Here is a 19,185-nt window from a genome sequence, read left to right as displayed (position 1 = left end):
GAAGGACCTAAAAGGATAATTCACCAAAAGGACACAAAATGCTAAGTAAATATAAAAAGATGTTCCCCATTGAAGCTACCAGGGAAATGTGAATTAACAAGCCAGTTAAAACCCATTAAAATGACTCAAATCCAGAACATGGACAGCACTAAGGCAAGATGTGCTGGGAATACAAAGGTTACAGCCACTTTGGAATACAGTTTGGCATGTTCAAAACTAAACCTCTTATCACATGATCCAGCAAGTGAACTCTTTGCTAGCCATAGAAGAAATGAAAGCATATAAAATCTGTAAGTACATGCTTACAGCACTTTTAGTTAAACTGTTCAAAACTTGAAACACCCAAGATGACTTTCAGTGAGAGAATAGTTGCATAGACCGTGGTGACCCACACAAAGGAATATTATTTAGCACTAAAAATAAAAAGAACTACCGATAATGAAAAGAATAGACAAAGGAAAGGTTGTCATTTTACCCTTTAAAAATTTTAAAGAGTTATTTTTATTTTATGTGTATGAGTGACTTGCCTGCATGTATCTGTGAGTGCTGGGTGTGAGCCTGGAGCCTGTGGAGGTCGGAAACAGGCACTGTACATCCTGAAACCAGATGTACAGATGGCTGCGAGCCACTGTGTGGATGCTGGGAACTGAACATTGATCCACTGCAAGAACAGCCAGGGTTCCTAGCCACCGAGCAATTTTTTAGCTCGTTTTAACCTTTTCAATTACATTACCTTTTTAAAAATTTGATTTAAAGATTTATTTATTGTGTACTCAGCATTCTGCCTGCTCACCAGAAGAGGGTACCAGATCTCACCATAGATGGTTGTGAGCCACCATGTGGTAGGTTGCTGGGAATCAAACTCATGACTTTTGGAAGAGCAGTCAGTGCATTTAAGCTCTGAGCCATCTCTCCAGCTCAATTACATTACTTCTTTATATAGAATTTGGTTTTCCCTGTAGGCCCTGGGGACCGAACGCAGGTGGTCAGGCTTGGCAGCAAGCACCTTTACCTACGAGCCACCTCACCAGCCCCATTTTTACCATTTCTAAATGTCCAGTTGAATGATGCTAATATGTTGCCATGTTCCCAACTGTTACGATATTCATTACCAGAACTCTTCATCATTTCAAATATCCATTTTCTCTCTTCCCCTTTCTCTTAATAACATCTATTCTCTTTTCTGTCTCTATGACTATGGCCACACCATAAACTTCACCTAAATGTAGCCATTAGAGTAACTACCCTTTGCTGTATATGGCTATTTTTCTTCTTTACTATTTCCAATATTCACTGATGTGAAAACCTGCCTCGGATCTTTACTCTTCTTTTAATAGATAAATAGTACTCTAGAATTTGGACATAACAAAGTTTGTTTATCCATTCATTCCCAAACAGACATTTGGGTGGCTTGTGTAATATCATTGGTGTAAAACATTTTTGAATCTGGTTCCTGTTGTTGTTGTTGTTATTATTATTATTATTATTATTATTATCATTATTGTTTTTGTTGTTTTTCAAGACAGGATTTCTGTGTGTCACTCTGGCTGTCCTGGACTGGCTTTGCTAGCCTCAAACTCGCAGAGATCCACCTGCCTCTGCCTCCCAAGTGCTGGGATTAAAAGTGTGTGCTACCACTGCCCAGCTGGTTCCAATATATATAATCAAAAGCAGATTTTATGGGTTTTATGATAAATTTACATTCAAATTTTCACCTCTAAGGAACCACCAAACTCGTATTTAAAAAAAAGTCACTATCTTAGATTTTTTTTCAAGAAGGTTTTATTTTTAATTATGTGAGTATGTGCATGTCTGTGTCATGGACATGTGAGCTCAGGTACCTGCAGAGTCCAGGAAAGGAAACTGTAACTTTGGGACTGAATTACAGGCGGCTGTGAGCTGCCTGACATGAGTGCTGGGAATCTGACCTGGGTCCTCTGCAAGAGCAGCATGTGTTCCTAACTGCTGAGCCATCTCTCCCAACTGCTCCTGGAATTTTGTTTTCAACAGGATCTTCATTTCCCTAAATCGCCATCAATTTTAAAATTTTCTATTTATGATACTTATGACTAGGAGCCCCATATAGGCACTTACAGAGCACTTCTCTGTGGCTTTGCTTGCTTTTCCTCAGTGCCTCATGGGAACTGGTGAGTAGCTGTTAAACCCTGCTGCCTGCATCTTTGAAGACTCTCTCAAGTTTTTGGCTCATAATTTTAACTGGGTTGGCTTTTTGCTGCTGAATTGTAGGATGTTTAAACTTCCTTACATGTTCTAGATATTATGCTTTTTTAAAGTTTATTAATTATTTTATGTATATGTGTGTGTGTGCCTGCAGAGGCCAGAGAGGGCATTGGGTCCCTTGGAGCTGAGTAAGCCTTTATAAAATGTGTACCTTGCTAATATTCCCTTCCATTCTGTAGGCTGCCCTGCTACTTCCAAAATGTCCTTAGAAGTGGAAAAGTCTCTATTTATTTTTATTTTTATTTATATTTATTTTTTTGTTTGTCTTATTGCAACTGGGTTTCTCTGTGTAGCCTTGGTTGTCCTGGACTTACTTTGTAGACCAGGCTGGCCTCGAACTCACAGTGATCCACCTGCCTCTGCCTCCCGAGTGCTGGGATTAAAGGCATGTATGTACCACCATGCCTGGCCAAAGGTCTCTAGTTTTGATGACGTCCTTTTTAATTTATTTTTCTTTGATTGTTCATGCTTTCTCTGTCAGGTCTAAGAACCAATTATTATATTCAGCATCATGACAATTTAATCTCCATTTTCTATGGCAAATTTTATGATGTTAGATGTTTATATTTGCATCATTAACTCATATGCTTTGTGTTTGATGTTTTCTCCCCTATTTCCTTGTGTGTGTGTGTGCTTAAGGTACACATCTGCCTCAATTCCCCTCTCTACTTTTTTTTTTCTTACACAGGCTCTTTCACCAAACCTGGAATTCACAGACTGGCTGGGCTAGCTGGCCAATGACTCCAGGGATCTGCCTCCCAGATGGGAACGCACAGGTGTGCCTGTCTGTTTACACAGCTGTGGGCATCTAAATTTACATCGTCAAGCTTTGTAACAGCACTTTACCAACTTCTCTCAGCGAGGTCTCTTTGTATGCTAGGTTTCCCTTTGTATTGGTGTGAGCTTCCTCTGTGTTAATCAGCCACATGCATTTGGTTATTATGTTAAGAGGGAGTGCACTTTCCTTCTGTTTCATGGTGAGACAATGTTTTGTTGTTGTTTTCTGTTTTGTTCTGGTTTTGGTTTTTTTGAGACAGGGTGTCTCTGTGTGTAGCCTTGGCTGTCCTGGACTCACTTTGTAGACAAGGTTGGCTTCGAACTCGAATAGACTTGCCTGTCTCTGCCTCCCACATTCGGGATTAAAGGCATGCCGTGAGGCAGCATGTTCGGTTGTGACACAATGTTTAACCTCTTTGAAATGTAGATGCTGTACCTGAAAAACAAGGGAGGTTCTCTCTTCCTTAGGGCTAATGAGGAGACTAAGTGTATAAAAGGCTGAGCAACACTCTGGGAATTTAGTAAGAGGCCAGACCATGATAGCCAGTTTCAGTGTTGTTGCGATTATTATTCTGGGAAGGGTGTGTGTGTGTGTGTGTGTGTGTGTGTGTGTGTGTGTGTGTTATTGCCTGTATGTATATCTGTGCACCACATGTATGCAGTGCCCTCAGAGGCCAGAAGAGAGGGGGCCAGGTCTCCTGGGACTGGAGTTACAAATAACCGTGAGTCACCACGTGGGTCCTAGGAGTAGAGCTCAGGTCCTGAAGAGTAGTGCGTGTTATAAACTGCTGAGCCATCTCCCCTGTTCTGGAAGTTTTGTGTTGTAATTTTTCTGTTTCTTTCATATCTTAGAACCTAATGTGGAAATATGACAAACAGAGAAGAGAAATAAAACATTGAAATGCCCATGTCCCGATAATCTTTATTGAAATTGCTGATGCTAAGTTTCCCTGGGACAACAGGAAGTATGATAAGTTAACAAAGGAGCCTCCTTGTCTGTTCCCTCTGTAAAGACGGACAGCCAGTCTTTATCAGAAGGCTCTCTGGGTTCACGGTGCGGACAACAGACCAGACAGAGGAAAGCAAGAACAAAGACTGAAACTGGGCAAGCCGGATGTTAGGGCAAGGGACACAAGCCAAGTTCTAAATGGCTGGAAATGTCCCACATCAGGAGATGGCGTGACCATAGCCCCAGCTCAGATCCTCTTCCTATGTCGCTTTCCCCACTGTCAGAGGAAGAAGGCAAAACAAGGCTGCTAGCAGGTCTCCCTCTCCTCACCTACCCAATCCTAACCTGTCAAGAACAGTTATAGCCAAGCACATGTCCACAGGGTGGGGGTTGGGAGTGATTTTTAAGTGGGGCTAGCCATTTGCCCTGTCAGTTCAGCTCTCACAGGTTATCCCCCCAGAAAGAAAGGGAAATCTTGGTCCAATCCAACCCCTGCAGGGGGCGCAGCAGGGCACACCCTGTTGTCTGGCCTCCTCCACATGTCAGCCTGTGGGGTAGCTCGGATTTTATCGGAGAGTAATGAGCAGATAGCCCCAGATGACAAACAACTTGCAAAGTCATAATAAATGTTTGATTCTAAATACATCTTCCTTTCTTTTTTTGCATGTTTCATTCTTCATTCTTTTATCCCTTGTGTCAGCAGATTAAACAGCTATTATTTCCCCAAACTCCTACTTAGAGACATTGAGAAGCACCAGTTAGGTTCAGACTAACATTCATTAGCCTCTTTGAGTGCAATTTTAATCCTTATTATAAGCTAACTAGAATAATAATTTACTGCAGTAAGCTTAATACACACAAAGCCTGCATATCCTGAACAACACCAATGGCTTGCATATGGGTTTCTTCAACTACTTATCTTCACAGTGCAAGTCCTTACACACATGGCAATAGACCACCACCCGAAATGCCTGTCCCGATGTCAGCTTTACACGTCTCACCATCCCATGCTGTAGGCATTTGCTTGTAGGTGCTTTACTGTCATGGACAAAGATGAGAGCCACTAATGCTTAGCAAATATCAGTTCCCCTTAAAAAAAAGGTGCACTTTAGAAAAGAATATTAAAGCAAATAACCTATTAAGACAGATACACATTCCTATAAGAACTTAGCTCCTTAAAAGAAACACAAATCAGTCCATTATCTTTAATGCCGTCTCCCACCACTGTTGTTTAAAAACTTGAGCTACATAGAGCACACATCTCAGCTCTCACTAACATTAAAAGGACATTTAGGTTGCACGTCACGCAGCGATGTACACAGCTTGGACCACTCACATCTACCTAGAGCATAATCCCAGTGTCCCCCTTTCAGATGGAACTGCATGGTTTGTAACACTTTAAGTTAAGGGTCACTAAAGCCCAGAGAGCAAGTCAAATATGCTCAGAGAAATGGAAGGCTTCTTTCATTGCCTGCCTAGCCATCACGGCATTACTGCAGATAACAATTATGATGTATGGTTCCCACAGAAAATATCAACATTTCAGAAATTACAGTGGTGTTGAGATCCATAGTGGGCTCTGTCAAAAGCTTTTCTAGCCTGCTTCAGTTCTTCACTCATAGTAAGTCTTTGACTCTAGCAAACTTCCTCGGGACCTTTTGAATCAAGAAGACAATGTCTTCCATTTGCACTTGACCTTGTCTTTCAATTGACATCGGCTTGTGAGCCATTTCAGTGATGAGCTCTATGACAAGATCTGCAAGAACATCCACTGACTTCAAACCCATACGTCGAACACCGTAATTCCTGTAGAGAAAAGTCTCTTTCCTTTCACACGTCCACCTGCTGCTCCTCACCCAATTTCTTCATTTTCCTCCTCAAAGGTGGGATCTTCCTCCTCATCTGCCATCTTAGGTGCCCATCAGCCTCTGGTCTAAAGAAATCTTTCAGCAATTAAAATTGCTTCTTGCCTTGTTGCTTGGGTTTTCCTATTTCTGTTTGCTTACAGTGAGCTCCTGCCAGGGCTACACAGAGAACCTGTCTTGAGCTTACCTGTCCCCCGCCCCCAGCCTCCCCCAAAGGAAACAAAGGAAGAAAAGAAGGAAGCCAGGTGGTGGTTGGTAGCTGCAGTGGTGGCACAGGCCTTTAGTCCCAGCACTTAGGAGGCAGAGGCAGGGGGATCTCTGAGTTCAAGGCCAGCCTGTTCTACAGAGCGAGTTCTAGGACAATGGGGGCTACATAAAGAGAACCTGTCCCAAAAAGCCAAAAGAGAGAGGGGATGGGGCACAGGGAAAGAAAGAAAAATAGGTACAATTTAGTAACATTCCCAAATCATTCACAACCCACCCTTGCAGGGCTTTCTGTTACACGCCAAGTAGTAGCCAGGAACTTGCTATATGCACCAGGCTGTCCTCAGCTTCTAGAGATCTGTCACGACCCCTCTAGTGGAGTCTGTGTGACAAATGCTGTTACATAACCTGAGGTGACCCCTGCCCAGGGAGAGCCTCCTGCAGTGGGTCTGATGTTCCTGCCAGGAGTAATTGATTGCAGCATTTTTTTCTTATTGTGTTGGCATATTCTGTCTTTATTCTTTCTCCTAACCTTACTCCCACACCAGGACCCTTCAAACATGATGATGTTTCCATGAAACGCCCTAACACGGGGCTGCAGCCAGACACAGTTCAGGCCTGCAGTTCACCGCCAAGCTCTGTTGGTCTTCTCCACTTATTAAAAGAAATATGGCTAACAGTTATTCATTAGTTAATAATGTATATCATGACTAAGAAAGAAATAAAGTGTTTCACAAAGCTCCAGATAGTGGCACTCAGATATTAGAAAGGAGAACTAAGAAAAAGTTGTCTTGGTTCCTATACTCCCCAGCACACAGGTGCTGAGCAAAAGTTAAATGAGAGAACATTGACCCTTGACAAAGAGGGCACGTGCATACCGAGACCAAGCCAATAACTTAAGAATGATGACGTCTTTACTTTGCATTCTGTACCCTGTATTGTTTCATTTCAAGTCAATAATTCAAAAATGACAATACTATTTCTTTGCATTCTGTACTTTGTACTGTGCATGCCTGATTGTTTCACCGACTCCCTTGAATCTACTCCATGGAAAATGTAACCACAACACACTCCCTGTTTCAAAATGTGTATAAAAGTCTAGACTGCGTGCCTAGAAAATACACTCAGATTCAAACTACTTCTGGGTTTGTCTCTGTCACCTCGCCAAATCCTTGTGCACCGACGCTTTGAGAACTCCCATTCCCAACGTCCTATATCGACTGAGATGGTCTGTGACAGAGATCTGTCTTTATCTGCTCCCAAGTGATGCAAAGACAATTTCTTTGGAAGGATGGAAAACCTGCTGGATCCCTCAGCATCACCAGGTGAGCCCACAGCCACACCAGCTGCAGCGGTTGCCATCTGGGCCGTCAGGCCTGGCTGCCGGGGGCAGCAGCAGCTGATCCAACTGTAGATGGTGCAGCAGCTGCTGCTGAAGGCTGAGCTGCAGTACTCTTTAGGGGGCAGCCCTCATCTGAGGTGCCTGGCTGGCTGGAAGGGCCACCCAGCAAGTGCGGCTTCGGTTCCCAGGCACTGGTTCCCATGTGTTGGTAACCGCTGTCTTCAGAGACGGCTAACTGCCTATGACTATATTTTATTTTGTCATTTAAAAACAGAAGGAACCACTTTACTTTAGGTTGTGTCTATCAATTTAGTGGCAAATTTACTCCGGGTGTCTGCAGATTACTCTGAGGGTATTAGATTTTTCACTCTAGTTTCAATTAGCAATGCAAATATTAGATTAATCTGTAGGATAAAAATAATGATTGGCACCTTTTATTGCTGTGTATGTATCCGTAGCTTTAAGCAGCTTTCACAGCTAAAGCCAGCAATCATTTCTGTTTGATTTTTTTCCATTTTAGATTCTTTGACAGTTTCATATATGAAATTTAGTTATATTCACTCCTGTTTCTTTCTCTCCTCTGATCCCTCACCTGCAGGGACTTTTACTCTTTCCAACATGCCCCCCTGACACTCATGTCCTCTTCTCACACGTGCCTCTCTGGGTTTAGTGGAAATGCTTGCACGAGTGTGGGTGGGAGGCCCTTCACTGGAGCATGGGCAGTGAAACAGTGGTTAGGCTATGGGAGAAAATGGCGTCGCTTTCCCCCAGCAACCATCAACAGCTAACTCCCAGTCCTTTGTCAGTTTGCATCATCCCCATCGCCTCAGCTTCCCAGCTCACCAGTGTTTATTCTTCCTTGATCAACTCTTAGGATCCATCCACTTATCAGCACTGCAGAAATATCTTTAGTTTTCATCGCCTCTTCCATGAAATATTTTGTTTTTGTTTCTAGACACAGGGTTTTCTGTACCCCAGGCCGTCCTTGAGCTTGCTGTCTGCCAAGGACAACCTTGAAGTTCTGATCTTCCCCCTTGTACCTCCATGTGCTGGTAATCCACATCTGGAGTCCCCACATGTGGTTTTGTGTGGTACTGGGCAAGCATCTTACAGACACCCTCACCCCTACATCTTAGTCTGGTGTTTGCACTGGGAATGGGCATCCCTTTTTTGAGGAGGGCTGAGCACTAGTAAAGAGCAAAGGTCACTGTGGAGGACAAACAGCTCTTCCTGCCCTTCTCCCTCTCCACTCAGCTCCTCCCTGAGCCTCTTCAGCATGTTGGCACAGTTTTTTTTTTTTTTTACCTGTTTCTGGGTCTTCAGCACCCTGTCTTTCTCAGCAGTTTCTTGCTGTCAGTCCCTGTGCCCCTCTGGCCGCTCAGGGTGGAACATCTCATCAGACGCATTTGTGAGCCTCCTTAATTCACAGTATGTTTTTTTATTGAAAAAAGAAGCTTTCTTCAGTAAATATTAAAGTAAGGACGCAGTGGGTGGCCTTCGGATGGCTTTGGTAATAAGTGCAAGCTGCAGGAGCTGCTGAGGGCATAGCATTGCATACTGAGGACTCCAGGCAGGCGCTGAGCAGCCACAGGCTGGCGATTGCTGTTGATCTTACAGACAGGAGCCTGAGGCCCATCAACAAAGTGGCCAGCACTACGGAATGCCAGAATCAGGACACAGACCCAGGCAGGACTCGGCTCCGGAGGAGGCTGGGAATCCAGTCTTCCGCCCCTATTTGTCTCCCTGCCACCTCCTGTTCCCCTGCTGCTGCCTGCTTACTGGTGTGGTGCAGGTGGCCTCCATTGCTGAAGCTGGACCTACAAACAAGGTGGCTAAGCCTGGGGAAGTGATGGCTGCTCCCCTCCTCAGCTGCACTCTCCCTCATCTGTCCTGGATGCTCTAGCAAGCAAGGCAGGCGGACACTCCTGCCACCATGCCACCTCTTCACTCCGAGTCCTGCATCGTCCCCCCCCACCTCCACCCCCCACCCCTGCATCTCTCCACTCCCCACTCCCCCCACCTCATGCAGCCAGCCAGCCTACCTGAGCCAGTCCCACTTGCCATTTGCAATATCACACTTCTTACCTCAGTGACCCCCATGACGCAAGGAAACACGTTTCAAAGTTTAGATTTTAGCGCATACGTCTAGACCCTAAACTCTCCAAGGGAAAGAACTGCCCAGCTCCTCTGCCCTACACACGGCACATCCAGTGTTGTTTCTAGGTTTGAGGTAAAGAACAGGCAAGAGAAGGTGCCACTCTTCTGGCTTTTCAGCTACACAGGTATACAGATTTGGAGCCTCCTGATAGCCATCTTGTTAACCCGAAGGAAACTGGGGGATAAAACTAAGCAGAGGCTGCAGGTTTCCAGTTATGTTATTTAACCATACCTGAATACAGCCACACCACGGGTCTCCCCAGCTATGTAACACTCCTACATCCGCTGTGCGATGTTGGTCGGGCCAAATGAGTCCTGTGTGATGTGGGAAGGCTCTGTTTTATCCTCCACATCCCATTGGGCTGGGGTTGGGATCCAGGCTGGATAATCTGTGAGTCCCATCTGCCCTCTAATACTCATTTATTAATTAAAAAGCTCATCTACTAATTCTGCACTCATGCATTGTGTGTGCGCGCAATGCTAGGCGTGGTTCTAGGTGTTAGAACTAGAGAGACAAGGCAGATTTCTGATGCTCATTTTTTTTCTTTTTGCATTGTAGTGCTCGGAGGAGTGCTAATGAATAGATAATTGCGTGGCCTCATCAGCACAATTACTGCCTGTCTCAATTTGTCCGGCAGGCTATCAACTGAGCCTCGATCACTATGACAGGGCATAGCACAGGGAAAGAGGAAGGCACAGTATGCAAAGCAACGGCCACTGTCCTACTGATGGTTCTCAACATCCCTCCTCTGAGTGACCACATGACTTTTAGGTTCACTCACATACTGACCAACGATCCTCAAAGCACAAGCCAGGTTGTCTGGTCCTGCAGAGGGACTGGATGACATGAAGAGTGAGACATGGAAATTTTCCCAGCAGCCCCAGTTTGGGGATTTGGGGCTGGAGAGATGGCTCTGTGGTTGAGTACTCACTGCTCTTCCAGAGGACCTGGAAGTGGATGGCTAACAACCATTTATAACTGCAGGTCCCAGAGATCTAACAGCCTTTGAGGATACCCACATGCACATGGCACACACATGTACGCACACACACAGAGAGGCACACACACATATAGGCACACACACAGAGGCACATACACACACAGACACACAAATATAGATAAATCTTAAAGGAAAAAAAAGCTAGCTATTTGGCTGAAACAGACACAGAGTGAGGATACAGTGTAGTCTGTGTAAGGAGAACAGATTTTCAGGGGTGAAGATTCGAAGGTCAGGCTCAGTGGCTGATGCTCTGAGGGCAGGGAAAGTAAAGACACACATTTAGGGAACCTATCAGTCCCAATAAATGCAAATGGCTGCCCCGTGAGAGGTCACTTGCTTCTCTTGATGGGTGGTGCCTCATTTCAGGATTCAGTCTCTAAGGCTGACAAATCAGACCACCACCACCATTGCCATCATCAGCGAGAGCAACTGTGGGGGCCGCATGGAATAGCCACCGTGCGTCTTAGCAGGGCTGTGTTGTTAATGGACCAATTGTTTCCCTGGGGTGAGGTCAGAGGCAGGCTGGCTCCCACAGGCGACCTCAGGGCTTGCTCCTCAGCAGATGGCCTCTGAGGGAGGCAGAACCACCAGGAAAGCCTGTACTTCCTCCTCTAAGTTCACTCTCACTTTCCCAGAAATCTGTCTTTGATCTTGTAACCTGCAAAGCTTCCGCATCATGATGAATGAGTCAAGCTTCTTGCACTCCCCCGGGATCTGTGTGTGTTCTCACTGTGACTCCCTCACTTTCCCCCCTCGCCAACCTCCCAGGCCAAAGTGGCAGCTGTTCAGGGTGTTGACCCTGCTCTGCCCTCCTGGAGCCTTGCTCCTCTCACCTCTCAAAGTGCTCCCTGGGTGAGGCTAGCAGTAAGTAGCAGGCCTATTGTTTGAAGCCATCTTTTCTCCTGGTAGAAGAAAGGGTGGCAGAGTCACCATGCTCCCTTATCATTACAGTGTCCCACGCTATCACTACATGACAGACAAGGAAAATGAAAGTCTGAAACCTCACGTGTGTGTGTGTGTGTGTGTGTGTGTGTGTGTGTGTGTGTGGTGTGTGTGTGTGTGTGTGTTTCTGTGTGGGACATACATGCCTGTGAGTATGCATTCATGTGCATGTCCATGCATAGAGGGCAGAGGTCAGTGTTTGGCATCTTTTTCAGTTGTTCTCCACCTTTTTGAGAGAAGACTTCTCTCTGAGCTGGGAGATCAGCTAGCCCAGTGAGCCCCAGGGATGGATTCTCTCTTCTGCCTCCCAGAGAGTAGAAGCACAGGTGCCTGTTGCTGTTCCTGACCTTCACAGTGGGTGCTGGGATCTGAACTCGGGTCCTCGTGCTTGCACAATAAACACTTACCTCCGGAACCACCTCCTCAGTCCCCAACCTCTGTTCTTAATTATTCAGATTACTTTCTCATTTCTCTGGCATTATTAAAAAATGCAGCTAATTATGTACATAAAAATGATCATTTTGGTGGCATAACATCCCCAAATATGGCTGTGGGAGACCAGAGGATGCCACCTAACTTGATCTCATTAGCATATGGATTAATTTGAGCCAATTCTTTGGGGGAAGCAGTAGACTCTCAAGAAGTTCAAAGCCAGAAGTCACCCAGCTGTGAGAAAAATCTATGTCTTTAAAAGAAATCTTTACGAGTAAATTTGTCCTGTCTCTGCATTAGAAAGAGAAGTATCTTTACATCACTGAAAATTCTTGTCAGTGGGGAAGATGGACAGACCTGCGGTGTGGTGCTCACTTCACTGACCGAGCTTTTTCTGGGCCACCCTGCTGCTACCCCTACCTTTGCCAGCTCGGGCACAAAGATCCCTGCAGCTACCTACCCCTTTCTGGTGCTGTCCAGCGTGTGCCTGTGAGACCTACTGTTGTCAGCTCTGTCTGTGCTTTCTCTTGTTAGTCTGTCTTTTGCTATGTGGGTCTGTCCTCAGGAAGTGCTGTGAAAGGAAGGGAGAAAAATCATATTTTTTCCCTTCTTTTAAGTACAAGAACTTGTATGCGTTTGAGAAATTAAAAAGATGTGGCCAAGAAATATGAAAAAAGAAACTGTTTTTTTTTTTTTTTACAATGAAGAGGGATTTTTCACCTGCAACATGTGTTAGTTCTCAAGAAAGCCCAGTAGATATCAGTACTTTTTGGGGGGGGGGCTTTTTTCGCTCAGTGTTTATTGAAATATGTTCAGCACCATAAAAGCCATTAGTAGTGGGGTTTTTGTTTTGTTTTGTTTTTATGGCTTTGTTTTGTTTTTTGAAATAGAATCTATATGCAGTCTTGGAACTTATATAGCCTAGGAGGCCTTGAATTCACAGAGATCCATTTGCCTCTGTTTCCTGAGTGCTGGGATTAAAAGGATGCTCCAGCATGCCAGGGGTTTTTGCAGCTTTTGAGGGAGGCTGACCTTGTGCTTACTTTGTAGCTGAAGACCTTGGATTCCTGATTGTCTGCCATCACCTCCCAAATGTGCCACCATGGCCAACTAATTGGCTTATTTTCTCTCTTTCTCTCTCTCTCTCTCTCTCCCCCTCTCTCTTTCTCCCCCTCTCAGTACTTTATAGTACTGGAGTTTGAACCCAGGGTTGCATACATACTAGGAAGTGTTCTACCACCGGGCTACATCCATAGCTCCCAGATACTTTCTTTTTTTTTTTCTTTTTTGTTTAGAGCTTGGCTTTAATACATAAAATCTTCAGATTTACATGATATCTATCTTGTGTCAAATTATTTGGTTCAATTAAACTTACCTATAACTAACTACTAAACCGCTTTTTAGAGGAGAAGGCCTTGTGGGGAGGGGCAGTGCCCTGGCTTGCCCTTGAATATAATAGCTGCTGGGCTTTGGAAATTCCCAATTGATTACTTTTGGCCTTTACAATTTTATGTGTGTGTGTGTGTGTGTGTGTGTGTGTGTGTGTGTGTGTCTGTGTATGTGTCTGTGTATGTGTGTGTTTCTGTGTGTGTATACTATGTGAGTGCAGGTGCCTGTGGAGTCCATGAGAAGGTGTAGGGTTCCCAGCAACTGAAGTTACAGGTGGTTGTGCGCCACCTGATGTGGAGCTGAGAAAGGAACTCAGGTACCCTTGAAAAGCAATATGTGCTCTTAACCACTGAGCCACCTCTCCAGCTCCTTACTCCTGACCTTTGCCCTCTAGTGTAAGCACAGTTACTTTAGCTAGCACTACTGTGTGGTTTGCATGTTTGTGTCAGTTAAGTAGCATATTCAATCCTTTTGCTGTTCGGGTTTTCTCCTCTTCCTCTTTCCTTTTTCTCCTCTTCTTTCCCTCTTCTCCTCTGCCTCCTTCACCCTCCTCTTCCTCCTCCTTGGTCTCCCTCTTTGACAGGGCTCATGGTGCAGCTCAAGCCCTGCTGTCCTTGTCACTGTTTCCAGCCTTCCAACTGTGGGTATCATAGGCTAGCACCATCACAGCTAGCTTTTTTATTTTTTCCTTACTTCTTTGATTTGACCGAATTTCACTACCTCCATGTTCCTCCCTCATCCAGACTGGCCTGGATCTGTACACTAGCAGGGCTAGCTGTAGGCCTTGGGTTTGGTAAATGCTTATGACAGACCCAAGTTCCATGAGGGACTGCCCAGTTCTGACCCTAGTGCCTGCTGTTAACCCAGCTCTGTCAAGATCCATGTTATCTGAAGGACTAGAGCCACGATCCAGTGTTGAAACTGGGAACCACTTTGGGCAACTAGGTTTTGAAGAGTCTACCTGTCATCTTCCATCAGGAGGTGAAAGAGGGTGATTCATGTCGGTGGACTTTGGAGGCAGACCTGCCCTTCCCCCAGCAAGGAAAGAATCATTTAGTTGTCTCAAAGTTAAGTGTACATGCTCCAGCCTGTGTCTTACAGCTTTCTAGAAATTCTAAGATGGCCAAGGGCACAGTGAACAGGAAATTAAATGTCCATCCCATTTGTCTAAATTAAATATCTGTTCTACAACTTCTTCCAAAATATAGGGAATTTAAACCGTGGTGTGGTTTAACACATTCAAGTGCTTGGTAACACCCAGGTGGGGCCTGTAGTAAGCTGTTACATCACAGCAGGAATGCATGGGAGAGGGAAAACACTGACACAACATCAGAAAACCGAGAGGAGACGTGGGGCCTAGAAACTAAGTCTAGAGAAGAGTTCGTCTAATGTGCAAGGCTGGGATAGGCCTTGGATATAAAACAAAACAACAATAAAAACCACCTGACTAAATCTCCTGCTCCCCTCTGAAGGGGGTCAAGACTCTCTGGAGGGGAAAATGTGGGTGATCTGTGCCCTGGAAGATTCTAGCTGTGCATTGTGGGAAGGTGTTCCTCAGAGGCTCAGGGCATTCCGCCCAGGGTTCACCTTCAGTTTGCAAGGCAAAGCTCACTAACGAGACTGTGGGCATTCAAAGAGGGACTCCCAGCAGTGTGGCCGCTGTACCAGCCGGAGGGGGAAAAGAGTCAGAAAATCAGGATGGAAGGACAACGGCTGGAGATCCAGAATAACCGAGCAAGGAACTGGGCCCAGGGAAAGGTTAGCGCATCAGAGTACTGGGTTCTGCTCGTAGGCTTCTTGGACAGTTCTAGAAGAACCAGATGATGACCTGACAAGGAGTGATCTGTGTAAGGCACCGAGGCTGAGGGCAGAGTGGGGACAGGCTCTTGGCCTCACCTTGGGTGCTCACTGCTTAGCGTTGCCTTCCTTCCTTCTCTCTCCATGCTGCTTCCGGTGCCGACTCCATCCGGGAGCTCCTTGTCTGTCCTCCACCCTCAGCAGGTTCCAGTTCAGAGCTGAGGGCTGATGTGTGCACAGAGCTAAACACCGCTCTTCCTTCAGCGTTGTGTGAAGGCATCTGCCGCGTGCATTTGCTCTGAGTGTGACTGGACTGAAGTGGATCCCAGGAGGGAGCATGGGATGTAGGTTCCACTCCCCGCTGTATCTATCATTTTAGCTCTGTCAACTTAAGTTCACTTAGCTTGACAACGGAGAGAGAGTGACATCCGTATCACTTAATGTGACCATTAACAACCTGCAGAATGCAACAGTGTCTGGCACACAATAAGTGCTCTATAGAAAGGATGGATCACATAATGAACTCAATGAAAATGCTCACACACTGTGGGTGGGGGGTGTACATTAGTATAATTGCAATCACTTTGAAAATGACTGACTTGGTGGCACATAATACAACTCAGTCCATGCATGGAGGATGACCTAACGATTCACTCCTAGGCATGTTTCCAGGGAACTAAGCTTGACTGTTGGTTATCTACAGAAATGTGGTTGGACTTTAGCAAGGGGACATGCTATGGTCACATTGGGCATCTAGCCATTGTATCAAACACAGCGACACCTAAAATTACCCAACAATGATCAATAAACCTCAGGTTAAAGCTTTTATTATTGTATTATTGCTCTGAGTTGCTAGCTATTTCGTACCAGCATATGGTTTTTCTTTCCGTGAACAACCTGAGAGGGATTTCAATGGGTTCTCTTGTGATTTTCTCATGGCCTCTTGTTCTTTTGGCATTTGGTCTCTTCCTCAAATTCTTGTCAGAACAACTGCATCATGCAAGAAACATTTAATTTTATCCTCAAATGTGTTAAGTGGCATATTGGATTAGAGGAAGACATGTAGATTGAACTTGAGAACGGATGGCAATGAGGACATGTGCATCTGAAAACCATGCTAATTTGTCCCTCAAAGTCATTTACCAATTTCAACGTGAAATTCGTTTACCAGAAGATTCCCAGTTCTGCTCCTGTGTCAGTTCCAAGAGTCCAGGTTCTAAGGACAGAACTGGTCATTACAGCATCGGAGGACAAAAAGATGCCTTTGGTCTGACCACATTGTCAAGTCACTTTGACATGAGATCAACACTAAAGACACACTTCACTTGGCGGGTGTAAAACAACCCGAGGCTGCTGTATCTTCTCCTGTTCAGGCCTGTCGGGGGGCAGGGGCAGGGGAGATGCAGAATATCTTTTCTCTCTTAGGCTCTTCTAGTGGGAGTCAGAACTCTACCCCACTGCCAGTACTACATGATATTTTACTAGGCATTTTAGTTGTAAATATTTTCAAAGACACATTGTACATTGGGTCTTTGTGAAGTGTGTGTGTGTGTGTGTGTGTGTGTGTGTGTGTGTGTGTGTGTGTGAGAGAGAGAGAGAGAGAGAGAGAGAGAGAGAGAGAGAGAGAGAGAGAGAAACATACATATATACCATTATAGTAAATGATGAAAATAGAAATAAGGACAAAACTTGGATGTGTCTAAGTGAAAACATGCTGGAGGTCTTCTGACAACTCAGAAATACATGTTCAGTCTTCTGAATAAAACCTTGCATAGTTGTTTTAAGCATCTACTTTGTGATGTAGAGGCCTAAGCTGTCTCCTGATGAGCTTGGGGAGAGATGAAGAAAGAAATGTTACTTCCTTCTAGCCAGCTAACTTAGGGCTCCCATTTTGGATGCAGTTAAGTGGCAGAACCCCTCTTCCAACCACAGGAACTTTACAGGGAGCCACTGGGGATGCATCCACCAGGAGAATCCACCCATCTTCCCTTTCTGGTCTTTCAGAGGGCTCTGCCCACAGACTTCACTGAGGTTGAGAGCAAACCATCAGCGGCCACCAGAGAGTGCACTCTCACTATCCCATACCTATGCTGGTGCTAAGCAAAGAGCAGTGCCCCTTGGTTTTCATGGAGGTTGTCTCCTGGGCTCCATGGATACCAATGTATAGGATGTACAGGTTCCTCCTGTAAAAGGTAAGCTATATGCACGCTCACCTGTTATGCTACTTATAACATCTAATGAAATGTAAATGATATATAGATAACAGAATGGCATCATTTTAGTGAAAAATGCCAAGAGAAACAATACATATTCTCAGCACAGAGGCAAATGTTCTTCACTATATTTTATCCCTGTTTGGCAAATTTGCGTGTAAGAAGCGCTCGGGTATGGAGGTCTCACTGTGTATGTTATGAGTTATTTCTTCCATACTTGTTGCATCTAACAGGGTAAATGCCATAAGTAACGACACAAGAGCTGGCTCTTACGCTGTAGAGCCCATATCTTCCCTAAGTGTACATGAGTTATAGCTGAGAGCCACTGTGCCCCTGATTCAACAAAGAAATGATAGTTTGAGAGAATTATTATTTTGGGGGGCCATAGGGCTAACCATAGTCAGTATATTTTCTAGTTTTTTGTTAAATTTGGAACCAGGAAGAAGGATCCCAGGTTACTTACCGATTATCAATTCATATACTGTTACAGGTCACCAGATCTTGTAAGATTTCAAGGGAAGCCTATAAATTCTCCACAATATCTCAAAACATAATTAACTAGTCATTTTAAGAGCAACAGTTAATGAGCCCCTCACAACTGCACGGAACTACTCCCAGAAACTTGTATAATTTGAATCATGTGTTTCAATCGCTAAATGTCTCCAGGAGGGGGACTGTCTTACAAAGGAGGAAACTGAGACCAGATCGGAGAACTTGAAGAACAGCATCACACAGCTGGAAACATGGCCTCAGACTCTGAATGAAGCCAGTCTGTCCCCTTGGCACATGCTTTACTGCTTTCTGGGACATCCCTCTGCAGCTGAGCATCTTCGGCCTTCTGCTTCTGGTGGTGCGGGGTGTACGGAAGGCGCCCATCTGGTCGCTCAGTATCAGATGTCTTCAGCCTGCCGTTTCATTGTTCTGTGCTTCTTGCCACGGCTCCCATGGCTTTCCCATGAAATTCCCAGGAACTTCATGACTCACCACATCATTTTGATCTCTTTGCTTATTTGTGTTTTTTTAAATAACAGCTTCATCAAGATAGAATTTATAAATATACAATTTACTTATTTAAAATGTACAATTCATTGGCTTTTGTATCTTCATAGAGTTGTACAACCATCACCACCGTTAGTTCTAGAACATTTCTAACCACTCAGAAAAGAAACTTTATACCCATCACCCTTCACTCTACAACTTCTGACAAGCACTCTTTCTGTGTCTATGTGATTTTCTATCATCAATGTTTCATATGAATAGAATCACGTATGTGATCTTTTGTGTCTACCTTCTTACTTAGTATGATGTTTTCACACTGCATATTATAGCATGTCTCAGCATTTCTTTCCTTTTATGGTTTAATAAATGTTTCACTGTCTGAATCTACCACATATGATTCATGTGTGCATTATGTGACGTATTTCCACTTTTGGCCTATTGTGAATAATGCTGCCCCGAGCGTCTGTGTGCAAGTTTTTGAGTTTTCATTTCTCATAGGTATAAACTGTGTAGTTGCTGGGTTTCTGTTTAACTTTGTGAGGGCTTGCCACACTACTTTGCTCTTTGCTTGTTTTTTAAGCAATTTATTTTTATTTATGTGTATGTATGTCAGCATGCACACGTATGTGCAGGTGTCCCACGAGGCCACAGGAGAGAATCAGACCCCCTGGAACTGGCGTTAAGAGATGGTTGTAAGCTGCCCACGTGGGTGCTGGAGACTGAACTCAGGTCTTTGCGAGGGCAGCAAGCATTCTTAGCCTCTAAACCATCCCTCTAGCTTCCGATTTTGTTTTGCTTTTGCTTACAGATTGTAAGCACTTTCTGGCCTGCAATAAAAATAAAATGGCCTTGATTCTCAGTAGGGCACCTTGACTTC

Source organism: Acomys minous (genome assembly GCF_964271855.1).
Source record: "Acomys minous genome assembly, chromosome: 5".
Taxonomy (NCBI): domain Eukaryota; kingdom Metazoa; phylum Chordata; class Mammalia; order Rodentia; family Muridae; genus Acomys; species Acomys minous.
Note: the sequence above shows the minus strand (reverse complement) of the source record.